At 42.8% G+C, this 27,700-nt stretch overlaps 1 long non-coding RNA gene across 13 annotated transcripts in view; it reads right to left on the reverse strand.

Annotated features, from left to right (window-relative positions):
* Window positions 1-9,447: 9,447 nt before the first annotated feature.
* LOC136100541 (uncharacterized) overlaps window positions 9,448-27,700 on the reverse strand; it is a 121,510-nt gene continuing 103,257 nt past the window's right edge. For 8 of the 13 annotated variants that reach the window (XR_011738527.1, XR_011738524.1, XR_011738523.1 and 5 more), the window contains 3 exons: window positions 13,270-13,426; window positions 11,112-11,194; window positions 9,448-9,717 (listed from right to left, as the gene is read on the reverse strand). This is a non-coding gene — a long non-coding RNA (uncharacterized lncRNA). Of the gene's footprint in view, window positions 9,718-11,111; window positions 11,195-11,721; window positions 11,852-13,269; window positions 13,427-27,700 lie in introns of all 13 variants that reach the window. The other 5 variants (XR_010651200.2, XR_011738522.1, XR_011738519.1 and 2 more) reach the window with 2 other exon arrangements.

Here is a 27,700-nt window from a genome sequence, read left to right on the forward strand (position 1 = left end):
CTACATGTCAGAGAAGCAGCATATCAATAAAACAGAGTTCAGCAGAAGGCTATCATGACTGGAACACTTGCCCAATGAGCTAAGAGAGGTGGGCTTGTTCAGCCTGTAGAAGAGTTGGTTCTAGAGGGGACTAACAGCAGCAACCCTCCCCGTGCTTATGAGGAGGTGATCAAGGAGATGGAGGCAGGTTTTTCACAGCAGTATAATACATAGTAGGAGGACAATGAGCCTAAGTTGTAAGAAGAGGGGGTCAAACCAGATCTGAGAAAAAAGATTTTTTCACAACAAAAGCAATAGAAATGAAGCAGAGGAACAGGTTGCACGATGAAGTTACTTAATCTCCATTCTCGGGAGCTTTCAACACCTGACCGGACAAAGCTCTCAGCAACCTGGTCTGATCTTTTAGCAGACCCCACTTTGAGTAGAAGGTTTGACAAGAGACTTTCCAAAGTCACTTCTAACCTCAATGATTGTATGATCTTAAAATTTCCAACCTGCTTCTCCAAACACAGATTTAAAAACTGAACCATTTGGAGCAGATGAACTCGCTCAGGTGCAAATCACATCATTCCCTTCCATCTCCTCTGAATCGTATTAGAAATAATTCAGCTTCTCATCATCATCAGTGCCTCTCGATCTGTAGTCTGCGTGACTAGAGAGCTCATCAAGTGCTTCTTCTGTTATCTGACACTTGTTTGTAAACATTTCTACAGCACTCACAAATGCTGTGCAAACAGTGCACTGATGATAATGAATCAAGGTTCCCGGAACACCCAGAGCACAGCCTGCAGCCACCGGCATCCTGCATAGCTTGGAGAGGCTCCATCCCCTCCTTCTAGTTGTCTTGTCACATTAATGGTATTACCCATGACACTGAGGTCTCTGCTTGCCTGCCTGTAACACAACATGATATCAGTGGCTTTACCTCACTATCATTAGCTGTCTAAACATTTTGAGGAGCAAGTGGAGCAAATGGAGCAATCCTTCTTGGGTACTAAACATTTTCCCTCGTGTGAGAATCACGCTTGTGAAATTCACAGATATCAAACAAGCACATAGTATCTAATGAAATGTAGATTTTGACAAGTTCTCAGCAGTCTTGAGGTCAGCGTCTGTAATGTGAGGACATTCAGCACACAAGACATACCTTGGTCCACACAGGTCCTGAGGTCGTTAAAGTCCAACATCAAGTCTATGAAGTCGCTGCAAAGATTCTACTAAAACTTTACAGGCTTTGGAGCACACAAACAGAGCAGGAACAGAAAATTGTTATGATTTTAGAGAATTTTGCGACTTTCGCTGTTTGGCAAAGCAAAACGTCAAGAATAGGAATCCGGGGAATAATAAATGTGCAGCCTTCAGACTTTTTATTGTCCTGCACAAGCACAGTAATTGAGCACATCAGACTCTTCTACGTACTGATCCCCCCAACACCTCTGCAAGGTAAACACAACACCCATGTTTTACAGATGCTGCAATGGGGCACCAGAATTCTGTGTGATGTTGAAAATCATACAATGAATAGGGAAATTAATCCAGGTCTCCCAAATCCCAGGACAGTGTCTAGACCTGGTAAACATTGTTACCATATATTTTCTTACAAAAATTAAGGTGCTTTAATCCTCAAAAAAGGTCTGCAAAGTTTTTCAAAACATTAATTTTCTCTCAATTTACCACAAGTTGAATTTGTTAAAATTTAGACAAACATTTGACTGAAATGTAACCCAAGAAATCTTCAAACCAGACCACTTTTGAACACAGTGAAATGGAATTACCTTGAAAATTTTGAATTGTGTATGCTTTTTCTATCTTTTTATTTCCATTTTTGTACAGCAAAAATAAAACGTTGGCAGAGACTGGGGTGGTGTTGTCTATTTAGAAACTACAGAATTAGACAAGTAGAATCTACCACAACATCTGCTGCTCTTCTAGATGCCCCACACACAGCATTTTTAGCAAGAATTACTGAGTCAAGAGATATCTAATTAACACTTAGTCCGTGTGCCTTCCCAGTCTGACCCAGGTGCAGCAGTGAATATGCTAGCTGAAGTTTCAGTGTTCGAGCTTTCCATTTTTAATGAAAAAAAAACTATTTTTCTGTCAAACAACAGTTTTAATGGAAGCTTTTTGAGTAGTCCTATTGCCAAGTGCTCTCAAGCCCCATTAATCCACCAAGTAAGGGCATTTAGTATCTCTAAGTGCTCAATACTTTTGTACTTGACCCTCTGGGATCAACATAACATGATACTTAGAGCCAGAAAAGTAGCTCCAAGTAGCACAAAACCTAAAAGTGTCTATTCACATTCACTGGCAGATTCAACCGGGATGGACGAAGCATTTTTTGTTGCCAGCTGTGGCCTCTGTACCTCTGTGGGAAGCTACCATCCCAGGGACAGTTCAGCAGAACAAGTGTCCCCTCTGGAGTCAGCAGGGCTTAGGGCCTGGGTGCAGTAGGAGCTGGCAGGAGCACAGCAGGTTGGAAGGTCCCCTGGCCGGGGTGCAGGGACACGTTCCCCTTCAGCCAGCCCTGTGGCAAGGCAGCATCCCAGCAGAGCGGGAGGAAGAGCTGGGAGCTTCAGTTTCTGCTCCAGCTCTCTCTCATTGAACTCTGCCACCAAGCACCAGGCAGGACCCAGAGCCGGTTAGCTGGCTGCTAGCATGCAGTGCTGCTGCTTTTTGAAAAGGAATGACCCCTAAAAAACAGTGAGGGCTCAAACTTTCAGTGTGCACATCTGTTCTTCGAGACAGACTCTAAGGTCACTTTGAATCATGGAATGAAACATACGGATAGTGAAACCCAAGAAAAATGACTGCTTTTCCCCTTGTGTCTGAACTTTTATCTGCTCATCTGAACATTTTGCAAAAACCAACAGAAAACCTATTACAAAGATTGCTGGTGCATGAAATGATTGAGAAATATTTGCAGTTTGAAAGCAGTTTCACTTCCTGCCTGATACCACAAAGAAGCTTTTTAATAAAGTTAACATCACTGTTAGTTGTTTTACATCTATGTCCTTCTTTTGTCTGTTTTTGATTTCTTGAATACTTACATTAAAACAAAAAAAAGCCAGTTCCTAAAGCCAGAAGTTCACAGTTTTTCATTGTAAGCCACACTGCTAATAATGTAATAATGTTTCTAATAATAATACTTTGTGCTTACAGTGTAAGCAGCTTTCATCCAAATATTTCAATGCATGCTACCAATTTTAGTTAAGCTACCTAAATATATGCATACCATTTTACAGCTGGGCAGACTGAAAGATTTTGTGACCCTCTTTTCACAAGTATAGAGGCTGAAAAATTAGGTTGTGGAGTCCTGAATTAAAATACTCCAGGAACCATTAAACTATACTGCCTGTGCAACACCTATTCACAGTAGTTAAGCTCCGGAACTGGTAGAATACTAATTAAATTAATTTTGCGAATGCTTCTGTGCTGCTATTTGTGAGGTTGTGTTCCAATATGCAGACAAGCTGTTAGATAGTCATAAAATAAATTTGTGAGTCCTGAAAGTAGTGAATTTCAGCATGAATAACTAGCTAAACACTGTCCTATGAAATAGAAATCATAACAAAAAGCTATCGCATGTTCCCTACTATTATTTTTGGTTACTTAAACTGTTTCAGCTACCCACTCAAAAAACCACGTGACCAGTATCACAATCTTGCAGGCTATGTCTCTTTCTAGAAACTATTTGCACTGTGACCAGAACTGAAAAGCTAAATTTGCTCATTATGGTTTTGACCAGTACAGTTAAATACAAAATCAAACATCGTTCTGACCCACAAGGGAATTGCCACAGACGTGGCTGACCAACAGTTTTTGCTTTAGGTTCCAAAGGAGGCCCACCAGTTTCTATGACAGCCTCTTCCAAGGTTGTATCACTGGCCATGCTAGTGTGGCAATTACCTGATTAAAATCACACAGCCGATCCCTGCTAACGCGATCCTACTTCAGCCCATGTTTGCACTGCATCAAAGGTCATGTTTCTTGCATCTTCTTCTGAAGCCATCTGGGGGCACCTGCTGGCTGTTGGACTTGCTGGACCCTGGGTCAGTTCCTGCAGGATACTGGTCATTCCCGCATAATTAAGTAATGTGACACATCTGTTAAAAGACTTTTTTTCACCTTTTTTTTTCTGAAAATGAAAGTTAGACATGCATATTTAAACTCAGGACTTTTATTCCTATAGGGCTAAATTAGTTGCAAGCCCCACACCAAAACATTATTCTGGTTAGTGACAAAGGTGGGAAAATGCAGCCAGATAGCATGTGAAGGGCAGAAAGCAATGAAGCTATCTGAGTGATTCAGGTGTGCCTCGTTCATACAAAAATTTCATTGTCCAGGGATAGTCCCAGAGTGAGCTGAAGGGTGTGAAACCATAATAGTGAGTATATTCCTCCAATGTAGTCAGAACTGTGTAACTTCAATGCTTCCAGTGTAACACATTGCAAGGTTTATGCACCGGGACCTGTAACAACTGGAAATAGCAGAAATTGTGGACAAAAGCTTTTTCTGATGTGCAGAGACCTCCTTCCCCCTCGGAGACTTCTCACAGCAGGCTTAGGCAAAAGCCTCAGCCTTTTTGCTCTCAGTCTCAGCTCTTGCATCGCCCACTGCCCACCGTGCAGCGGGGAGAGGCTGCATTGCCATTGCGCACACAGGATCTGCAGTGTTTCCAGGTGGGGAGTGTCACCATGGGACCTGCAGAATACCTGACACTGTGAAATTCTGTTTTTAGCCTTCTTTGTTTCTTTCAGCATACTGTTTCTTTTTGGTTCCCCGATCTTGAGCGTGCACTCAAACACACAGATCGTCAGGTCTACTGGTGGCAGGGCTGGGCTGGCCATAGCCCTCTGAGCCTGCACACATGTGTACACACACACCTGGCACGATGAGCATGCTTCAAATGGGAAGGCAAGGCACTGACAGGAGATGACCATTCAAGTGGAATATATGAAAGAAAACTTGGAAATCAGAGGACAAACTTTCCCTGTTTCAGCAGGGAAAACAGGGTAAATTTATTTCGATGGATAAGGTGTTATAATAACATGATTTATCCCTGTATGACACTTCTTTTCTGCCAGCTCCAAGCATTTCTAGTGTCTATGCTGGAATATCTTCTATATTTAAACCTCTCATGCTTACATCGCAATCCACTAACCTTACTCTTACCACAGTACCTTCACATCCACCACTCCAGCTTCTTATCACTCTAGTAAGTCCATACAGACATATATGTATTGAACATATAGAACATACATACCTATGTTCATTTTCACCCATACGAAGAACCTTTAGGGAACATGCTCCACTGCTCTGAATGTCCTTTGCTCTCCAAATCCTCTTCTCTTGCATTACCGAAGATTTAGGACCAAACCTCATATCTCCTTTCAGAAACATAGGCACAAACTGCAATGTTAAGAGTGCTGGGAACTGCGTCTCTTCCCACCTGCTTTCCACTAGACACGAGCACTTGTCATTTGGGGTATTAACTTGGCTTCTCAAGCACCTGGAGCTAAGAGCTAAGAGCTCCAGAGATGTTAGGCTTTATTTATTCATGCTGCTTGGCTAACATATGTAAAATAAATTTGCACCCATCATATGAAGAATGGATGTTACTATGTTGATGGGCACTGTAATAAATAACAGGTTACACAATAAAATGAAACAATCACCCATGCCATAAGAATAACAATTGGTAAACAGGCTGGCTCCCTTTTTATGGAGCATTTCAGATTTTGTCTGGGTTTTACTGCACTGCAAGCAACATTTGCTTTGTGTTAGGTTACTCTTTTATTCTCTTTTAAAAGCAATGGAGATTTGTTCTATAGTTACTAAATTTTTATTCTTATCTTATATACCACTGCACTATCCATATAAATGCAGCAAGATTAACCATTCAAGTGTGACTAAAGCAATCTTGGAAATAACAGGAATAAAGTTATATATTCCCCAACCCCCACTTCTGCAGAAAACCAAAAAGTTGCTGAACAGTAGAAGCCAGCCAACATAGAAATCTCCAGCATTGTTCCCTTCTTGATCTTGATTTAAAAGGCAGAAAAACTGGAAAATTGGGAAATGTGGGAAAGAGAAAAAAAAAAAGGCATAGACAATTACAGTTATAAGAACAAAGATAAATTCTCATACAGTGCATTGTATCCAATTTCCAAAGCTTTTCCTAGTGTATACCAAACACCTCCTCATTGATTCAACTAACAGAGGAAACCAGAGTCTATCGATCCAGTCAGCATAGCTGCAAGTTGTATTTGAGCACACAGACATATTAAACACATTGTGGAAAGAAAAGTAGTTTTTAGTACATCACCCCTCTCAACATGGCTATAGCAATGCTGCCAATTGTGCTGCAGTTTAATATAGATTTCCTATGGAAATTAATTCCACATGCTGATGACTTACTAGTTAATGCCTACAAGTTACTCTTTTATCTGTTTTACATTTATCGACTATCAATTGCATAGAATACTCCCCACCTTCTCCCGTTATAAGACAGTGAATAGTAGCTCTCATGTTTCCTCTACGCAGTAGTTTCCAATAACTGTCTTATGCTTCTCATGGAAATTTTACAGTGTTTTAAATCTCTTTTTTATACAGGCCTCTTAACTAGGATCATTACACTCTTATTCAGTCTGTTTTATTTCATTTCATACAAAGTCTGTGAGGCAATCAAGTACCTTTAGTATAACTGATAAGCTTCTAAATTATAGAGGGTGTTGTTAGTATTTTCCTTATCAATCTGCCTGTTTGCAGATAAAAAGCAGTTGTTAGGTGAAGACACGTAAGCATCATTGTTAAAATTACAGAGGACAAGCTGTGTATTCGCTTTCTCCATGTGATCTCATGTATTTCTGTGTTAAGTCTATAATTTGGTTTGAGATCTAGTTTCACAAGGAAAGCATTGTTAACCAAAGCTAGATCCTCTTACTCTGCTTTTTATTCTACTTTATTCTACTCCAGCAAGATTTCACCTGGGAGATTTGCAGCTCAGAAACAGCCTGAAGTCATTGTCTCACATTAAGGAAGCATATCTAGGGAGACCAATTTCCTCTCTGTATTATCAGTGCTCTTCACGTACGTGATAATTATAGGTCACGGCCTGATTCTCAGCTTACCACAACAATAGTGAAACTATTAATGTCCACTGAGTTGCTCCCAATACAACAGAGATTTCCAAAGCCTACAATCAGTTAAGATAAATATTACTGTTTTATGAATGACCTTGTGTGGATCTTGGTGACCGTATGTTTGAATTCTAACATGCATCCTGGACATAAACATCAGCACATTTTTTCGAACAAATTGTGAAAGTGATTTTGTTAAAAGCAACATTTGGTAAAAAGTCCTTTAGTGGATGAATTTCTGCACTTAGCAGAAAGCAAGAAAACAATTGTTTCCTGTAATTGGACAGTTTGATTAGAGGCAGGTGGTGCAGAGCTGAGAAAACTGGAGCCACAAAGCCTATTTTAGCATCAAGCACATTTCCTTTTGGATCCAGAAGCATAACATGTAAATTGCTTTCTCCCCACCACCAAAAAAAAAAAAAAAAAGGGGGGGGGGGGAAAGGAAAAATAAAAGGAAATTTAGTTTCTATTTATTATCCCTACTGGTGCCCTATCTACAGCAGAAGCTTGCAGCTTGGAAAGAGGTGCATACTTGATGTTCTTAATACACAAGGTACACAGAATCACAAGTATAAAAAGAACATAAACTTAAGAGCAGAAAAAAGAGTCTTTAAGATTTCCTTGAAAACATAGGCAAAGGTGTGGTGAAGGTCTTATAAAGGCCAATTCAAATAACACACCTTCACTAAACTATCAGCTGTAACTTTATTACTTATTACTTTTATTACTGGTGCACTAAGGAGTCCCAGTGACAGACCACTGCACTGGGCACCATACAACGCAGCACCGTTGACTGCAATAGAATTAAATTTAATTCAACTCCTGCTGAGATGTCAGTGGGTATCAATCTCAATTACTGCATACATAAATACAATAACCAGGTCTACTCAACCAGCCTCAGCATGCATTAAGGTAGACACCATCTCTAATCAAGGAGAAACTGAAGTCCTGCCATGGGATGAGAAAGAGGTTGACCATTTTACATACAGCTGATTTAAAGTATACAGAATACCTAACACTGAACTGAGATGGAATTAATCCTTTTCTTCATAGCCCACTTCACACTGATCATTCATAAGAGTATGGTTTAAACAACTGAAGGATGAAACCCCAGGGACAAATTTGCTGTTGGGGTAGACCAACATGTAACTTTGGTCAGTAGTCAGTGTGAAAAATAAGTCTGAACAAAGGGAACTTGCTCCCCAGAGGATGACAACACACCAAGAACCACCAGTGCCACCAAACCTCTCAGGATGCTGACTCCTCATGCCCTGAGATAGCAGATGCTCATCACTCCCATACTGACGTGCTACAGAGGACGTGACCTCATCCCACCCGCTCCGCCCGAGAGCCTGCTGCACATCTCGAGAGGAGGCGAGAAAAGCAACCCAAGCAGCTCTGTGTTCTCAGCACTGCTCAGCCGACCCCTGCGCGTGGGCGGAGGAAGCCGCCTTGGTTAGCATCACCCCACCAGCGAGCGCACACTCCCACTCCCACCACCTGCATCCTACCCAGGCAAGCTGTGCCTCTGCTCTGGACTCAAACACTGTGCAAGCACAAACTCTGCTCCCCAGCACTGCTGGAAGGGGATGGGGAAGGCCCATGCGAACAGCAGCACTAAACCACGAAGTGCAGTGAGCGACGCAGAGGCAGGAAGGAGCTGAGCTCCTCAAGCGCTCAGCAAAACTTGCAAGGGATATTCCTTGGGTTGTGAACCTTCTGTATCACACACAGCTCACAGCTGGGTCTAATGCCCCTGCCTAACCTTGAGCACAGGGGTGCCCTTGGGCACAGCTTCATCCAGAAGCACTGCCTGGTGAGGTACCTTGATGAAATGGGGACAGATCGAGTTAGAAGTGTCAGCATGTCATCACAGGAACAGCTGATGCTCATGCAAAATATAGGGGTATGATTTGCAACAAAGGTAAGTAGTACCACTTATACATGTGATGGGGCAGAACAAACTTCCCCAGCTGGTACTTGCATGAGAGATGATTAACACACATAGATAATTTGGTAATATTGCAACAGGAACATTTTCACAAGGAAGATAAGTACTGAACAATATCTTTACTGTACTAGGCACAAACATAGCTTCAATCAACATCAACCGCACATGACCACATCTTCATCTTTTCCTTCCCTCAAAGAGGTATTTATTGTGGGCAGCACCAGGCATACTTGCAGGGTGTCTTTTTGCATCAGTACTTGCAGCTTTTAGATAAGGGTAACATGCTGTATACTACATCCTCAATATTTAGAAGTTAGGCTTAATAATAACATAAGAGACAACAGACATTTCAAGTAGTTTCTTAATGTCAGAAAAACTGTTCTTTGTTAGAGAAAATTACAAATTCTGGGAGACAGAAGCAAGCCTATATGAAATCCAGGAGTGCCTATGTGTCTCTGATACAGTTCAGTGGTCAGTGCTAGTAACTTGTTCCAGTTCAAAATATTCTCTGGCTTCTTCTTAGTTGTCCAAAAATTGTTCTTACTTTGGATGTTAGTTCTTCCATAGTAGTCCAACCAGGATCCAGCAGGATGACTGTCGAGCCCATCATCTGTTCAGTTGTGACTAGACACAAGGATTTGATGTAAGAGGAACAATCATTACCAAGAACATGGGAAATGAATCACTTTTTGAGCATCCCCTAGAGCTTTAGGACTGTATAAATGTCCTAAAATTACATGCAGCCCCTTGAAAGCAACCATGAGGCTGGTGTGGCCCTCACTGAAAATGAGTTTGACATCCCTGCCCTAGAGCTCATGCCTATATTGGTGAGTCTCTGTGATATCCACTAAGAAGAGAGATAAAGGATCAGTTCTGATCGTAACACTCTGGACACTCCCTAAAACTAGGAACATGCTCCTCAGCACTGAAAAAGCTTCATCACCCTGTGTTACATTTATAATATCCACTTGTTCCATAAGGTCAGAAGTTAAATTCTAATCACAATGTCAATCCACTGAAATTCTTTGCATGTCCTCAGAGAAATCAAAACCAAATAGATTCTCTTTGGTAGACACTATTTCTCACGCAAGCATGCTGACTATGAGTAGTCAGGTCACAGTATTTAACCTGTCTCACTATAGTCCTCCTCACCTTTTCCAGCACCTTCCCCAGGGTTATTGTCTCTTTTCATACTACAGCATTTATCTAAATGATGCAAAAGCACAGGGGCACTGTGTACACTTGTGCAATTGCTAGACGGACAAAATTGGAATAAAGTCAACACAGATTTTTAAGATGTTTAGGCATTTAGCTCCCACGACATTAAGAACAAGACATCTCACAAAATCTGGTTGTTAGACTAGGACTGGAACAGAACTGCATTCCTCTGTACAGCTGGAGTCTGATGGTCATGTCTGAAACTCGGAGAGAAAGCAGGCGCAAATCAGCTGGAGATAAGGTCAACAGCTATGGTGAGGGAGGAGGAACTCCTGTCTTTATTCTCCTAAATCTCCAGCAATTTCCAGTCCAACCAGACCTCTTCCAGGAGCAACTGATATGGTGAAATGCAGCCTCCTCCCTAACCTACAACCTTCCACTTCAGGCATTGGACAAATTTCTTGTCCTGTCCTGTTGCAACAAATATTCTACAAAACACACACCAAGAATAACAAAGAAATGCTACTGAAACAAGGCCCTCCAAGGCACATCTGTTCTCCCAGGAGAGGCTGAGGGAGCTAAGACCATGTGGCTGATGTTACTGGAGGTGCTCTGATACTCCTCTGATGAGTGTGGTGCAGAAACACACAGAAAATAGAAACCACCCAGCTGACAATACTCTAAGTACTTTGATTCACTCTAGGTCATCACCGGTATTACAGTCTTACCAGTCTTCCAGTACCTCCCAGTTTTCTCATGCCGTCCCATTTGCCTCAGAATTCAGAGAAGCTGGTTACCTTGGCATGGGTTATATCGACCTTGAGAAATTGAGTTTTCAGGCACTACAATTTCATGATCACCTGTGCGGGTCTGATCCTGACCTTCTCAAGTAATTCTCTTTTATCCCTTGGGAAATTTCTGCCATCTGTCCTCTTATTCCTTCCTGAAAATGGAGGTAAAAATATAGTTTTTATCAACATCCTCAGTAAATGCTTTCACTTTCTGTCACAGGCCCAATCATCCCTTTCAGTACCCTGTTATTCCAAGTGCACTGTAAACAAATACATTTAATTTTCTAAGTGTGCAAAGGTTTCAATTACCAGTTTCATCCTTGCTCATTGAACATATTTATTTCAAACACTTATGCACATTTCCTTGCATTCTCCATCTGTCTTTTTTATTTCCGTTCATCTTTTCTATTGTGGATTGTCATCTAATGTAGAGCATTACAATGGGAGTCAGGTCTTCTAATTCAGCTGCTTATCCCTCAAACTCACAGTGTGACCCTGTGTGTGCCAGTAAGCCTCAATAAGCCTCAGTTTCCTGCCTTTAAAAAGAATGTTGTCTGCTTGAACCATTATATAAAAATTGTTTAATTTCATCAGAATAATAAAACTTTATAAATGCTAATTAGTATTTCTATTACATGCCAATCATGCCACCCACATTAATAAACTACTTTGTGTTTACCTCTGGGCTGATACATTTGTCATATGTGATTGTCAGGCTCCACAAATCCTAGTTTCTTTTAGCAAAGCAAAAGTATCCTTCCTGCTCAGAGCACCTCAATAAAACATCATTTGGTTGCTGTCACTTCAACCTATGGAGACACAAGTCTAGATGGCCTTTGTGCTTCATGCACTAATTTGCTAACATTCCCCACATTCCCAAAACTCCTCTCAAGATTATTTGCACATTAGGATGTTAAAGAAATGCAGCATTGGGCCCAAGGATAACAGGGCGTGTGTTGTATGATTTATTGGGATAGAAACATCTCAGTCACCATTTGTCCTTGCTTATAGGAGGATCCATTGCTGCTTCAGCTCTGGCTGCTCTAGCAGAGACAACTGCCTATCTGTTGCTTTCTACTATAATGTCAGACAGCATCTGCTCTGGGCACCTCCAGTAACACATATCTGTGGTGACAGTGCATAAGGGAAAGAGTGTGATGATTTTCTTTATTCCTTTGAAATATGAAAGCTTGATCAATGGCTTGATCTTCGCTATTGCAAGGACTGCAGCAGAGCTGAGTACCTTTTTCATGTCCGATATTTCTCTCCCCTGACCAGATAAAAAGGGACAGTGAGAAAACACAGCCATGATGCTCCATCTCAGTAAACCTGTCAGTCAAAATGACCCACAGCAGGAGCACTCCAGGAAACTTTGAAGTTCTGCAAACCACAACTTTTTCTCTAAGATGCACCTCACTTCTTTTTTCTAGTGATTTTTTTAGTGATTCCTGACTAGGCTGTTACAAAGCTCAACCTGTGTTCATAGTTTCCATAAATGCCTCCACAAGGATGCTGCTTTTGTGCCCTGGTCCTTAGACATTTCCCCCTAGTCAACATTCACAATTTTTTTCTTGGATTTTGTTTTATAAAACATTTCTTCTCCCTCCAGCATCAAAGTTATTATCTATTCTTCAGGTCACCTGGTGTCCCAAGTACTCACCACTAGTTTCTCCCTGTCCATCTGGTTGTCTAAACTTCCCACAGAGATCTCTGCCTGTCCCTTCCCACTAACCAGTATTCAAGAGCAGGTAGGGCATGCAGAAGATGCTGACTACTACTTTGTTCTAAAAGACTAAGTGACTACTATTTTTTATTCATCATTAAAAGAGAATCACATATGTTTACCAGCAAGCAAGAGCAGAGCTACTCAAATGTGTTAATGTTACAGGGACTGTTACATCTATCCAAGATGGATGTGATTTCCATGTTGCCTCTTTGACTTCAGGCCTTATTTTTTCCTTCTTCCCTACATGAGGATATTTCCCCCTGTGCATGTTTCACAACAATGCAGCACTTTCCAAGAGATTAAGGATGGATTTGGCAACATCAGGCTCTTCCACTCCACCCTCCCACTGGTTCCTCACCCCTAGAGCTCAGCTCTCAGCCAACAACCTGCAGAGACTTTCGCCCCGCAGGCTGCTCCATCTCCAGCCCACTTAGCTGGCTTCTGCTCCCCATATCTCTACCTGAGAAATGCTGAGTAGCACAACTTGCTCAAACCTCTCACCTTTGTGTTCAGGCAGCTTTGGAGGGCTGGTCCCGAGGCACATCCTCCTGCAGTGCAATGTCCACTGCCTTTAGACTCACACCTTGCAGATCTCCCTCTCAGAATAAAAGGGAACGGGCTTGTCTCACCCCCAGACCTCACAGGCTCAGCTGATCTGCTGGTAGAGGAAAATATTTAGAATATATATTGCTGCCATAAATTGTAGATAGTTAGAAGAAAAGGAACCCTGTGGAGATATCTGAAATCTAAACTCAGACGGGCAGCAATCTAAAATAAACTATAGCCGGTGTTTCAGCTTTGATTCTGTTGTCACCAAAGGCAAATGGCACAATTCCCATTGATTTCAATTAAATCATAGACTAGGTCCTCTTCTTAGTCATCTTTCTTTTTTAGATGTCTCTATTTGCTTTTCAGTAGTACATCTTCCTGCAGTACTGTGTAGCTCTCAGGACCATGAAAATTTTTCAGAAAAATCCATACAAGTGCAAATCTTGGTATTATTTTTTAATAAAGTAGATAAGATTTTTAACTCTCCTAATTAGTGACAGGGAAGAAGAAGCAGCGGCACGGTTTTATACTCATGGTTTAGTTGGTTTCAGTTTGTTCTATAATCTAAGATCCAACATCCCCTCTGTACATCTCTCCACTTCAGAAAATAACACTCTCTTATGACACTAAATACATAAATACTAAAACGCAACTGTTACGCATTTTGCAGTGAGGTGGGTGTTTAACCCTTATGCATCTAGCTTGACCTTGACATGTCTTATCTCAAGTCAGAACCTGTATACACACATTTTTAGGCTACGCTTTGCACGCACATGTATGAAGAAAGCTGTGCTGATGTGTAACATCCCTGTGTTGGTGCTGTCATTGCTGTGGGAGCTGCACTGCCACAAGCTATGCCGCTCTTTGCTTCACTCTTCGTTCTCACAAGGACAGCAAGAAAGTCTCCTGGTTCACATTTCGATGGTGATACAGAGCGTGATACCAAATCTGCACTGTGGGCAGTTCTGTTGCAGCTGTGTTGGGACACTTGGGGGTAAAGTTTCAGAGTTGTCAGCTCCTGTGTTTTGCTAGGCTCACAGTCCTCTCTCCCAGAGGTTATTACCTGCTGTCCTTGAAACTCTGGCCTTCCTGGTTGCAGAGAAAAGCCTGAAAACATGGAATCTTACAGTATTTTGAAGTGTGACTCATGACTTTTTACCATGAAGGGCATACACTATAGCCTCCTTTCAACTTCCCTTTGCGTCTTTGCATGCAGCCGCACCTGCAGATGTTCAGGGAGGAGCACTTGCGCCCATGCACCCTAAAAGCAGCTTCTGTGTATGCAAAAGTCAGCACCCGGTGCACAGGTGTCACTATTCCCAACGGGCGGGTGCAGGGGTTCTGCTTCACAGGGCCGCATGTGTACAAGCAGTTGCCCCTTTGGGCAAACTAGTCTCTAAATATCACACTTTAGCAAAGTAGCATAGCTTCTTCCATGTGTTCCGTCCACAGCACATTTTTCTAAGTAGTTTTATAGTATTAGATACTCAGATGTCTATCTTGGACTTTTTTTTTTTCCATTTGTACTATCTGACATTACTGTGCAGAGCTTATAGTTTAATGCCACTGATGGATCCTGGGATGAATTTGCTCTCCTTTGCTCATCAGAGGTCTTAAAGTGGTCAATGCAAGTTGTGAATTTTTTGGACAAGATTAGATCCATTTCATGCATGTATACCCAAGCAGGGCAGAGGTTACAAACAGCCTTCCCAGAAACAAATTACTGTTCCTCGGGCACAGAAATATCATAATGTCATTGTCTACCACCCCTTCAAGATCCTCACTTCTCCAGCTGGTGCATTTCTGCCTCTGTTTGCTTGTTTTGTGTATTACTGTATTCCACCCATCCTACCCTCCGTTATCAGGCCAGCTGCTTTCTTCCCATATTTGTTTCTCTTTTGTATCTTCTGCCAATCTCCCCAATACACAATCCCCCCTGAAGAAGGAGGATGACCACTGACTCTCTGAACAAGACTCTGGTAGTGAAGGGAAACAAGGACCACAGCACAAGCCAGCCTTCTCTCTGTATCCTGCCCGAGCGGCTGTGCCTTAGAGAGAGAGTGGCCATCTTGGGGCAGGAAACGCCTCTGTTTTTGTTCCACACAGCACCATCAGCATTAGATCTCAAATTAGAAGAAAAAAAGTAATAATAGAATTCTGAGTACTGTAGAGAGGAGAAGGCTAGACGATGCCAAGGTGAGCTTGCATGGGATCCTCACAGCATGGGGCTGCTTGGGAAGCTGCTGCCAAAAACTCCTCACCCGTCACCAAGCCCCTTCCCTCCCTTGGTATCTCCACCCTGCACACCTACCCCAGCTGGCACCTCAGGAAATGATAACCGTAATTGGTGCTCAGGGTATCTATCAGGCATAAACAATGCTGTTGATGAGGGCAGTTTTCAGATGAGTTGAGATAAGTATGTTGTGTTTTACTCTGACCTTCGAAGTTATTTCACACAAACCCCTGAGCTCAGTTAACTGTTTCTAATGTCTGCTGCTGAGAGTGTTCAGTACACAGAGGAGGAACCAGCCCAAACAAACAGCCAGGCCCTGTCCTCACCACCACTGGTCCTCCTCGGCCTCCCCTGGGGCTGGGGGACAGACGGCCTTGCCCCACAGCCCATGTGGCTGGGATGCTGGCAAGCCAAGCAGCGACCAGGCTGCTGCGCCCTGCTGTCCCCTCCCAAAAGATCGGCCCTCCTGACTTTACAGTGTGCCAGGGTCATGTAGCAACACACAGCCAAAAATGTTCTTAATTAAAATTCATCTTAAGACAGATTTTTAAAAGATCCATCAACAAAAATGTCAAAGAGCTCTGTCATTTTGCCTCAGAGTCAGCAGAATGGGTCTGCTCCTCCACATCAAAAAGCAGGAGCTCTGTCCCTCCAGTCCCTCACATCCTGGGACTCTGCTAGCAGAAGACCTTCTGCAAGTTGGCCACAAGTTTTTTATATCAGGAGAATCACTCAAAACTCCCTTGCTGCTTTTAGAGCAGTACAGAGGGAGCACAGATCCTCATTTCTCTTTATATTCCCTGGATCATTTAATCAAGAAATGACACTAGATGATGACAGCGAGACCAAGACAGCCCCAAGGGAACCCACCCAGAATGGCCTCAGACACCTTCAGCACGAAGCTGCCCAAAGAAATCATCACTCCAGATACCTTTAATAACAACGCCTATGACTCAGATAGCACTTCTCATCAGCAAACGTGGAAGGTAGCTAAGCGTCACTACCCCCTACAGATGGGGAAAACCAGACCCGCTGGGCTAAAGTGATTTGCCTGCAGCCCCGTAGCACCTGGCAGACCTCAGAGCAGAAACCAGGGCCAGGGCCATGTTGTGCTAATTCACGGCAGAGAGCCAGCGCATCCACCTGCCTCAGAGGGGTTACAGCCCGCTTGCTCCTCTGCATGCATGAGCTGAGTGTGACCCTGCAAATTCTTTTGCCTGGAGACAGGATGAAATATAAATTTAACTGGTTATTTTTGCCATTAAATGCGTTCCACCAGCCTAGTCCCACCATATAGTATACATGATACAAAGCAAAACAGAATGTTAAAAATTAAAGTGTAAGTGGCTGCATCCAGTAAAGCCAATAGTTGCACTCAATAAAGTAGCATATTTGTGATTATGGAGTTTTGCTAGACACATTTTTCAGATAACATCTTATTTGTATAATGTAGTTAGAATGAATGGTTAGGCTAATCAGTGCAAGGGTTTAAATAGTCTTAAGTACATTAGCATAATCACTCATGAAGCACATGTAGTTTATAAATGAATTAACAGCTACAAATTAAAGAAGGAATGTCTTCTTTTTAAAGCATTTGCCCAATTACCCAATTTAAAGTGGGGGGGGGCGGGGGGAAGGAAAGTTGGGCATTCTGATTTTCAAATGCTTCAGCCTGTGCACTGTGGAAATACCTGCTTGCATCCTCTGCTTCTCAACCTGCCCAGCTCCCCAGGGGGCTCCAGGGGCAGCTCACAGGAGGTGGGACTCTGTGCATGAATGAAGCTTTGCAGACCCCAGTCCTGAACTCTAATCAGTTCTACCTCACTCAACTTCAAGATTTTTTTATGTTATGTTGTGTTGGAGTTAAACTGTTCTAGGTTTTTAAAGTGCTTGTACCTTCCCAGATTTTTTTAAAAAGGTGTATTTTTATTAATAGGATGATTTTACAGACCTGTGGGGTCTTCTGAAGTGAGCAGGGTGCATGGCTCCCACACTGTGCTCCCTCATCCCCGCGCCTCTTTCACATGCACTAAGCAAACCAGGATGACTTCTACACTGCTCAGCTGCCCTGACTGCCCATTCCCATTGGAGTTGAGGAAGACAAGAGCTCATATGGCTGCTCTGCCATCAAGAAAGGGGCCACCTTAAGCCTGTACTGAAGCAATCCCTGCTGGAAAGACCCTCACAGCCTCCATTGAACATGCAAAGGTTCACACATGACATGGGTACAGATATTTCATTTCCTGGATAGAAAATTAAGGGGTACAATTCTTGCAAAAAGTGGTATAGAAAAGGTGAATAAGAAATGCTCACTGAGAATGAGGGACACAAAATAGAAATCAGGAGACAGAGCCAAAACAAGGAGAGGTACTTTTCAAAAGAACTGCTAGTTAAATGGAGGAGCTCCTTGCCAACGGGTATTGTGAATAGTACCCAAGATGCAGTTACACAAATTCACAAGGCAGACATCCATTTGGGTACTAGACACAGACTTCTGTGGCTTAGGAAGGAAGGAAACTCATAAGGAAATATTCCTGCATTTGCAGTGTATACCCTTCCCTAGGCATCTGGTTGACCATTATCAAAAGAGAGAGCTGGACCAGCCATTTTATGTTCTTGTATTCTTTTTTTTTTTTTCTCTCTAGACTGTCACTAGTGGGAGTGAAGAACTGCATTTTCCAAAAGGGAAAGCAAGGTGAACGTTATACCCCAAGGAGGCAAGACGCTCCCTCAGTGGTTTGCTGCACAAGATCGCTTGAACAAGCTCGTTAACCTTTCCTTCGTTAACATCCACCCCACCCACAAAACACTTGGGCAGTGGGTGTGTGGGGCTGTGGTAAACATCTCTTGTCCCCTCCCTGACCAACCCAGCCTGCAACAGCCCTGACCGAGGAGACCAACAGGTTCATTAGTCCTGCTCGTGCTGCAGTTCATTGCGTGCAATTGTCAACCACTGTGTGTAGAGCAAAAATTTAGCAAACATGTTGCCCTTTCGCAAACACATTGCCCTTTTGGCTATACTAATACTACTTATTGTTTTGTATTTAAAAAGATACCACTAGAGCATACTTAGCCCTTCACACACACACAGTCATCAAAGCCTTTGTATTTTGGATGGATATGTTTGTTTTCTTATCTTCCTGACTGACTGGGAACCCCTGTGAGGCAGCGATCAGGAGCCTTGCACTAGATGTCCAACCTTCTGCCTCAACTCCCTAGTAAATTTACTGCTGTTTTCAACTTAAGCTAAGAGCAGCCCAGGCACCACTCACACTTAGAGGTATTAAAAATACTTCCCCCAGTTCTCAGAAAGAGAATAATCTAAAGTCTCAAACTAACTGAACTGAAAAAAAAAAAAAAAAAAAAGAGGAAGCCTTAACATGAAGAGCTATTATTATGTCTTCTCACATTTGCTGTAGCTAAAAGCATGAGTTGTATATATAACTAATGCACCACCCACCCAAGCAAAAAATACTTGCTTGAAAAAGTAAAGGCATGCCTGTCAGAACTTATCCTCTTCCATTCAGTCTCCATTGTATATTTTTGTTCCTGTGATAAATTAGACCACTACTTCTCAGGTGATTCTAACATTTCAAATTTGAACACAGCACATACTTAAGTAAAATCATCAGTGCTTTCTTAAATTCACTAGCAGGCTGAAATCACCGGGCATCTAGTACTCAGCAAAGCAAAACCGAAATGTGAAGGTAATGGGGTGAAAGTTTGAGGCCTGCCCTCCACTTGCACTCACACACATAAATGTTTCCACCCTGGCAGCTATAAACACTGTTTACCATCAAACACCTGCAACAGATTTCCAATACTCTCATGCTTGCAGTCGAGGTTAGGATATAATCTGTTTTGTATGCTGGTGCGTAGCAGAAACCTGAGATTGCCCCAGAGGGTTATGGTTTGTAGGTGGAACTGCCTGGTCATATCTTTCTTCTTAGCATTCTGATTTCTGTCTTTCTCCTTCAAGATTCTAAATGTTCTCCTCAGTGTCAGCACTGACTTAAATTCTTTTTTCATTAAGCATAACGATCTCTATTTCAGCCCAAGCTGTAGTCATTCTCTGGTGTGCACAGACTTTCCAGCCAGTGAAAAGGAATGCAGAAAGATACACAGAGACACCTCAGTCAGTAAAATACTGTCTTTGCACTAGCATGTTGCAATTTTAGCTCTAGAACCATGCTTACAAATACAGAGAATGAAACAAGGAGATTTTACTTTATCTTTTCACGGAAAGATGGCACAGTCTGTGAACAATTATACTTTTGGAAGGCAGTGGTGACAAATTCTTGGAATTTCTTTGAATTGTGAAACAAGGTTGAGAATTTCTGGACAACACTCCGGACATTGAAAATATTTACAAACTTCACAGGTGGTTTTACAAGGATAGTCCAGTAGATCTTGGATCTCTGCTGTGTACCATTACTAACCTCAGGATAGTGAACAGGCCTTCTCACTAGTTCTGCTGCTTTCAGAATCTCAAAATGAACCTGAGTACAACATACTTGGCTCAACTCCTAACTTTCATGCGAAAGGAAACTATTATTCTGTAAGATAATGTCCAGGGAAAGCCATGTCATCATGCAGTATTCCTGGAACAGGTCACCTCCCCAGTCATCCACTGTATGCTTGTCCATCATGTCCTTATGGTGCACCCTAGTTCCTCCTTAACAGCCCATCACAGAAACCTGGGTGGAGTGGGCTGAGAAAAAATTCCAGCATTTCGAGGGCAACTGGTTCTCCAGTACATCTGAGATACATAGAGCAAAGCTGCATGGGCTCCAAGGGAGAGTTTTAATTAGTTTCTGGACTGGGTTAGAATAGCTAAAAAGTGGAGGAGCAGATGCTCCAGCAAGCACCATTACGTACATATTTTGCAGCTTGTAGCTGAGGTCTGTGTTAACATGTTGACATATATTAACCACTGGCATCCAAGGACAGGAAAAAGCATTCCAGAAGATCTCTTCTAAGATGAAGTATTTGAATCAGCTCTCTAGTGCTGCAAGGTATAACTGCATTCAGGTATTTATGAAGTTCACGACATCCAAAGCCACTCCAAATCTTTGCCGGGTCACAAGCAGTGATGTATGTGATCATACAGTGGAAGAAAACTCTGGTCTGACACTTGTGTGCTGAAACCACAGACATAGCTCTGCTCAACATGGGATTAGTCCCTATGTATATTTTTGTCATACAAAGCCTATGTTTCCTAGGTTTGAAGTCCTCAGGAAGGCTTATGCGCTATTGAGCCATTCAGTAAAGTGGAGTTTAGTTTCCCTATGCTGATTTTTCTACCTTTGCTATAAGTTTAATGCTTTTAAATCATGCAAATGTGGCTAGAGTTTCCAATGGGTGTGTGTTTGAGAAATCCAAAAATAAAATAATGCAATGCAGCCAAATACTTAATTACCAACATGTGCATCTGTTGTCAAACCATACGCTAAGTGAGTGGCACTGCTCATTAGTTCTGCTTTCAGGAGCTACCAGGCATTCGTGTCATCACTACCAAGAGTCTTCTGAGTCTGAATCATCTCCGGAAGGGACAGATTCTGTCGCTCATGCAGTCACTGTTAACAAGAATGCTGATGGCGTAGCAGGTGTTTCCTCCACTTCTCTAAACCTGGAAAGGTTCTGGCACAGCTTCCCTCCAATTTTCCCTCTTCAGAAAGGAAAAACAATCTTTCTCTCCTGGCTCACATGAGCAGGCAGGCATGTTCCAATAACTCAAGTACGAGATACAATTGCTCCTGTTCTCTCCCTACAATTCTGTGTGATTACTGCACCATGCTAGGTCCTCAAGAGACACTGCTGGTTTATCCAGCCTAATCCCTTTTCACGCGATAAAACTCTAGGCCTAGAGAAACAGAAAGGGGGCTGTGACCCACAACAGTAAAAAAGATCTGCTCATCGTTTACCTGACCTGTTAATTCTGCAACGTGTCTGAAATGCTTTTGCAAAGTCACTGACTTTCAAACCTTTAAGGCCATCTGATGTTCTGAAATGTACTTGGAGAACTTGCTGCACTCTGTTCACATCAAGCAAATGCCAGCTGGGATACAAAGAAAAGAGCAGAGCATCACTACCAAGAAAAAAACTCACTCATGCACCAAAAACAGTAGTAGGGGAGAAAGGACCTGAATAATCCCGAATATGGGTCACAGCCTGATTAAATGTTACAATCAAAGTTTTACAAAACTGGCTGCTCCTTGCAGCCTGAAAACCCCACAGCTTTGGATCAGGAGCAAAAGGCATTAACGAGCAGTAGAGACTGAATGTAACTCCTGCTTAGCTTTGCAGTACTGAGGAACCACGGCTCACCCTCTCCCTTCTGGGGATTTCCCAGAGATGGGGCTGACCCCCACAATCTGTGCAGTCGGTTCATCCTCCTGTGGTTAAGGGTGGGCTGTAGAAGGGTGCTGCTGGGCTCACGCCTCATTCTGGTGGCTCTCCTTTGACAGCTAGCTGTCTGCCATGGTGTGCAAGAGCTGAGAACGCAGCAGAGGACCAAGGAGCCACAGCTGGGCTTTGTCCCAAACAGAGCTTTGTTAGATGCCAGTTAAACCCCAGCCCAGTTCCACTCAGCTCTCCCACACTGCCTCTGAGCCAGCAAGGCACAGCTTCAGTCTTTTCCCTCACTCATGAAATGCTTCATGCCCACACAGAGCTCCTTACGTGGAGAAAAACTCAGCAGTTGGCCAACACTGAACATGGCCAAGCTCAGGCTCAGGTTGTGGCACTTGCGTGGGCACGGTAATTCCAGATTGCACCCAGGTTGCTACTGCAGAGCCAGAGAGAGCAAGGATTCTCCCTCCCTCCCTCCCTGTGTCCCACTTTTCTGTGCAACGAAAAGGTCAAACCAAACTCTTTTTTTTCAAGTTGCTGAAGATGGCTCAGGCACTCCTTTCCACTCATAATCAAATACACATTTTCTTTTCAGTACAGTGGCTCCCAAGAGCCAAAGTTCAAGCTGGAACATTGAAAGCCGCATGGCTTAAATCACCAGTGGGACACCTCTGGCGCCAACGCTGATGTACCCAGCTTGGACCTGTTCAGGGCTTGGGCAGTACTGGGCCCTCATGCTCCAGAGCTCCCCTCTGCAAGCTTTCCAGTCCCTGCCAGCTGCAGCAACCAACACTGCCTACAGCAAATGTGTCACATGTAGGTAGGTCACTAAATATCATGCCCAAATGCAACACAGGACCAGATGCTATTAAAAAAAAAAAAAAAATCCTGTTGATGTAAGCACTATGCTTTTACTTCCCCAAGTCTGACAAGCCTCCTACACAGCCAGCAGCAAGCAGCTATTTCCCTTGTAATATCATCAGCATCCAGTAATGTTCACTTGCCTGTTTTTAATCCCCTCTGCAGCCCGTCCTACTGTCCCATGATAAATCCTTTCCCTTCTACCTTTTCACAACTGCCTAGATCTTTTCCTCTCTCTCTGCCTCACATTCGGCTTCTAGACCATTCTCCACTTCTTTCTGTTAACATTTTCAAAGTTTATCTAGGACTTGACAGACTTTTTTTTCCTTTCTTGGTGGCGGAGGGAGGAGGAGGGGGAACCTGCTGCTCAGCTGGCTGTGGCAAGCCTGGGCAGCTCTAGCTGAACTCCCCAGCCCTCTCTCTGCCAAGAACAGCCTAAATAGGAGCACCAGAAACATATTTTAATGTCATTTGTATTAACGTGTTTGGAATATTCACATGCGCACTTGAAATTGCTTTAAAAACATGAAAAAATAGAGGGAAAGAGATGGCAACCATGTGAAGCTCCGACTATCACACACAGTGCTGTCACAGGTAAGCAGCTACAGCAGGATCAGGGTCTAAGTCATTTCTATCAAAGACCTATTTTTCCATCACTTTATTTAATAAAATTGTTCTTAAAACAAGAAGACTGCTCTTAGCCTTTGGGAAGGAGAAGCCATTCCTGTCTCTGCTCATCCTAAGTAAGGTCCATCAAAAGTGTACATGTTCTTGACAAGAAAGACCCTGAGGTATGTCCAAAGGAAAAAAAGGCAGAACAGCATGAAAGGAACTTATGTGCCTTTTCCCTCTTCAGCTCCTTCCTTACTCACTGGTTCGCCCTACCAGGGAAGCAGAGTGGGTCTCTGGAAAGCCCCTACTTGCTACCTACTCACATCATCGAGCACAAAGAGCTCCTCAGAATTTCACTCTGTGTGCCTTAACCTGGGTTCTGTAACCATCAGAGATTTCCTGTGTACTCACTGGAGCACCAGCTTTAACATCTTACAGGAGCATTCAGCCAGTGGTTTAAGGAGACTTAAAGCCAGCCAGTGCCATTGTTCCTTCCAAGCCTTTGGCTTCAGAGGGGTGGTAGAGCCAGCACTATGGGATAAATTCAAAAGATCACCTTTCAAGGAACACAGTCTGGGTTTCAGGCTGGCTTGCTGATGACCTGACAGGAAGAGGGGTTGTTAAGCCTTGGACCAAAGGCACTGTATAGTTCACAGGTTCATGCCACCTCCACCTTTTTCCTCTCATCCTCAATGCAGCAGAAGGCTCCAGCCAGTGATGCAAGGGTGTCACATAAGAGCCCCAATGAGATAAACTAAATGCGCCCCATCCCAGAGGTCTGCCAGTGACTACCCACAGCTTGGATATGCGTCTCCAATATGATGATCACACTCATCTCCATACATGAACTCCAGCCCAGACACAGCCCGTAGGTCTACTTTGGGACAGTCCTCGGAGCAACTTGCAACCACAAGTGAAAAGCTTCCTTACAATAGCAAAGCATAGGTTTCGAAGCATGAAAGGAAGCAAAATAATCTGTTTGAGTAATCTAGATGTATGTGCATGCTTAAGAGGGAAAACAGATAAGAATCTTTCAGGTGAATTAGAGGGCATATACTTGCAGAGAAATATTGCTTCTCAAGTCTACAATCATTTCATGATTACATCTGCTTCCCAGGCCAAGGAATGTTGGTTTCTATTTTTCCATAGCCCAACCCTTGTTCCTAGCTTCTAGATGGGCTTTTGCATTCTAGTTGTCCCAGTAGGAGACATCATATTCATTCCAGCCCAATTAACAGATTTCTAAAGCTCTTATTTGTCCCCTTAAATTTATTCTGTCTCAATTAAAGATTACAAGCAATTAAAAATTGCTAGATTTCTGCTAGCTTCTGATCATCTGTCTCTCAGTTGCTATTATCAATAAGGATCACAGAACAATTTACATTGTCATAGGCAAAAGAGAAAGAAACTACGAATTTCACGATTATTTAGAAGTCTCCCAAAGCATGAAAAAGAACTTGCCAAAGCCTTTAAAATGTTTTGGCCTCATCTTGTGATTTCTCCTTTCTGAGGAGAACCTTACTAAGGTTCTTGCAAGACTGAAAAGTTCTTTTTTCTTTCATCAAGTACACCTTTCTACTCATGAAAAACAAAAGTTGCCATACAACAGGTTATTTGAAGTATGGTTTGGGATAATGTAAAACTTGACTTTGGCTTCTGTGGCAAAAGGCAGCTCAGTTCAGGAGATTGGTTAAGTGTGTGTCTCATTTATGCACGTGACCTAATAAGCTGCAGTACTGAGAAGATTTTCTTTCTAAGAGGACAAGTAGATTGTGTACTCAGGTAGACCCCCATACTTCATGTGAACTGGGAAAGCTTAAATATGAATGACACAATCGGCACTTTTCTAGAAAGTAAGGGGGTTTCGTTGTTTTTTTTTTTTAATTTCTTTCTGCCATATGCCAAAAGTGACTATCATTTTATATTTATAATAATTTTTGAGTTGTTTTTATGTGCTATACATTTTCTTCTGTAAAGCAAGATCTGTGCAGAAAATTTGATCAAGTCATTTTATGTCTTCTATTCATTGCTACTAATTTTGCTTGCTGACAAATTAAATTCCAGGCATCTGAGTCAGCCTCTAATTTCAGATCATCATCCCATTTTCCCAGTGTTTTGTCAAGTAAATACACTTGTACGTGTAACTACACACAGAAACCTACAAATGATCTACATGACACTCTCTAGCTTTGCAAATTAGAAGAAATTAGCTCTTCTAAAACAAGCTATTTAGGTTTCAGAATAGCTTTCGTCCCACTTTCCCAAGCTATAGTATTACCAAACTTCTATTGCTTTCTGCATAAAGAAGGCATTTTATTAGCTGAGACCCACTTCCTTGCATCAAGGTTATTACAGCCTAAGAGCTTGGCTATGACTGGGAGATGACAGCTTGGAGAATTGCCCCGTGAATACACCCGCGTTGTGGTCCGTACGTGCACCAGTCTTCTGAGGCGGGACACTGACCCTTTTACTCTTCACGCACCGTCCAGTCAAGCGTCCAGCCCCACACTCCCCATGATGCTGGAGGACTGCAGGTCTCCCTCTGCTTGTTAAGCAGCCAGTGATGGGCTGAGTGATCTGACCCGCTCCAGAAGGCAGCTCAGATCCTGGCAACACTGTTCTGATACAAACAAAACAAGAATTCAAGCCAAATATTCAAGGAAGGGCTGAAGGAACAGTAGGATGCGGCCGAGAGTCAGAGACATATGGGCTATCTGCACTAGGCAACCAAAGAGGGCCAGGGCACGGGCCCAAGTACTGGCACAGCATCATCCTGCTGCTCAGCTCCCAGTGCCGTCCTTGGCACGGACTTGTCCCACAGCAACCAGCTCTCATACACAATGCCTGGACACATTTCAGCAATAGCCAGGGACCATTCCCAACACACAGTTTGGATGGGCCACCTTGTTGAGGTGGGAGGGAAAGAGAATTTATGGGCAAAAGCCATGACACTCCGTCTGGCCTTGGGGCCACCAAACAGTTCTCTGGCTTATTTTATTTACTAGTGTAGAAGTAATCTTGAATATCACAATTCACTCAGCCCAGAAAAGTTTGCAGAGCAGGCACTGCCTCTTACAAAGTCTGCCTCAACTGCTCCAACAGAGTGGACTCAGGTTCTTTGCATTCTTTTGTTTCCTGAGATATTTCTGCAGATTCTATTTAATCTCCCCAGTCTCCATGCATTGTCTGGGCTGATTTTTAATTGACCAGAAAATTAGATGAATACATCTATTAGGCCAGAGCGCTATTTCACCTTGATCTGGCCCTCAAACTGCGGCTGTAGATTGCATCTCCAAGCAGCAATCTACAATCTTACAAAAACTTCGTCCTCTCTCATGGTCATTCTGTCCCTGAATCTAAGCTTCTCCTATTGGATTTAATTCTAAATACATTAAGTACAAGCTGATATCAGCAGAGGCAAGTTATATGAAAGATAAAGATCCTGTTTAACAGAAAAACAATTTCTGATTGAGTTAATGCTACTTAGCAATTTCTATTTTCAAACTGCATTAAAAAGATGAATTAATCTTCGCGATATCCAAGGGAGTTAGGTATGTAAACATTGTTATGCGTCTTATACAGATGAGGAAAACAAGAAGACAAAATCACCTGCTAACTTAGGACTCCTCGGTTTTTTGAGCACTCCCATTCCAAACAAAACCAAAGTGTCTCACATCACAGACCACATGAAAATAACAGTTTTCTTGTCACCGTTCCATGAAACTGTGACATCACTGTCCTGACAAAAGTTTCCACTGCTTGACAGACACAGAAAATACAGAACAAGTTAGGAAAGGAACCAGGGCAAGGAAACATCAGGAGTTGCTGGTGCCCAGCATCCAGCTCAAACCACTGGACCTCTCTCAGCTGGAGAGATTCACAGCTTCATGGGGAGAAAGGACGAGTGTGCATTGGAGCAGAAATCTGCCTGCTACAGACCCTACGGTACATGTGTGTAAGGTAAAGGAATGGATATGGATAAACACTGGAAAAAGCAAGTGGCTGTACAAACACTGACTAATAAAGAAGAGATATGTTTCTGTGAATGCTGTCCAGGTGTTCTTTGCAAAACTGATCTCATAGGGACTTCCTTATAAATTTTCAAGGTGGAACAATATCCGGCTTATGATGTTTTTCAGTAAATGCAGATCAGTCAGTTTTGCTGCTTGGGTGCTTACTCTTTTCCCTCTCTGTGGTTGCAGTCATTCCTTCCTGCACTCTGTTACCCTGTCCCACTTCAGCCTCACAACCCTGCTTAACTCTGCTGCTGTCCTCACCTGTCCCAGTACAAGAAGGTGTTGGTAATTAAATGAAGGTGACCAACAC

This window comes from Patagioenas fasciata, chromosome 3, assembly GCF_037038585.1.
Source record: "Patagioenas fasciata isolate bPatFas1 chromosome 3, bPatFas1.hap1, whole genome shotgun sequence".
NCBI classification, from domain to species: domain Eukaryota; kingdom Metazoa; phylum Chordata; class Aves; order Columbiformes; family Columbidae; genus Patagioenas; species Patagioenas fasciata.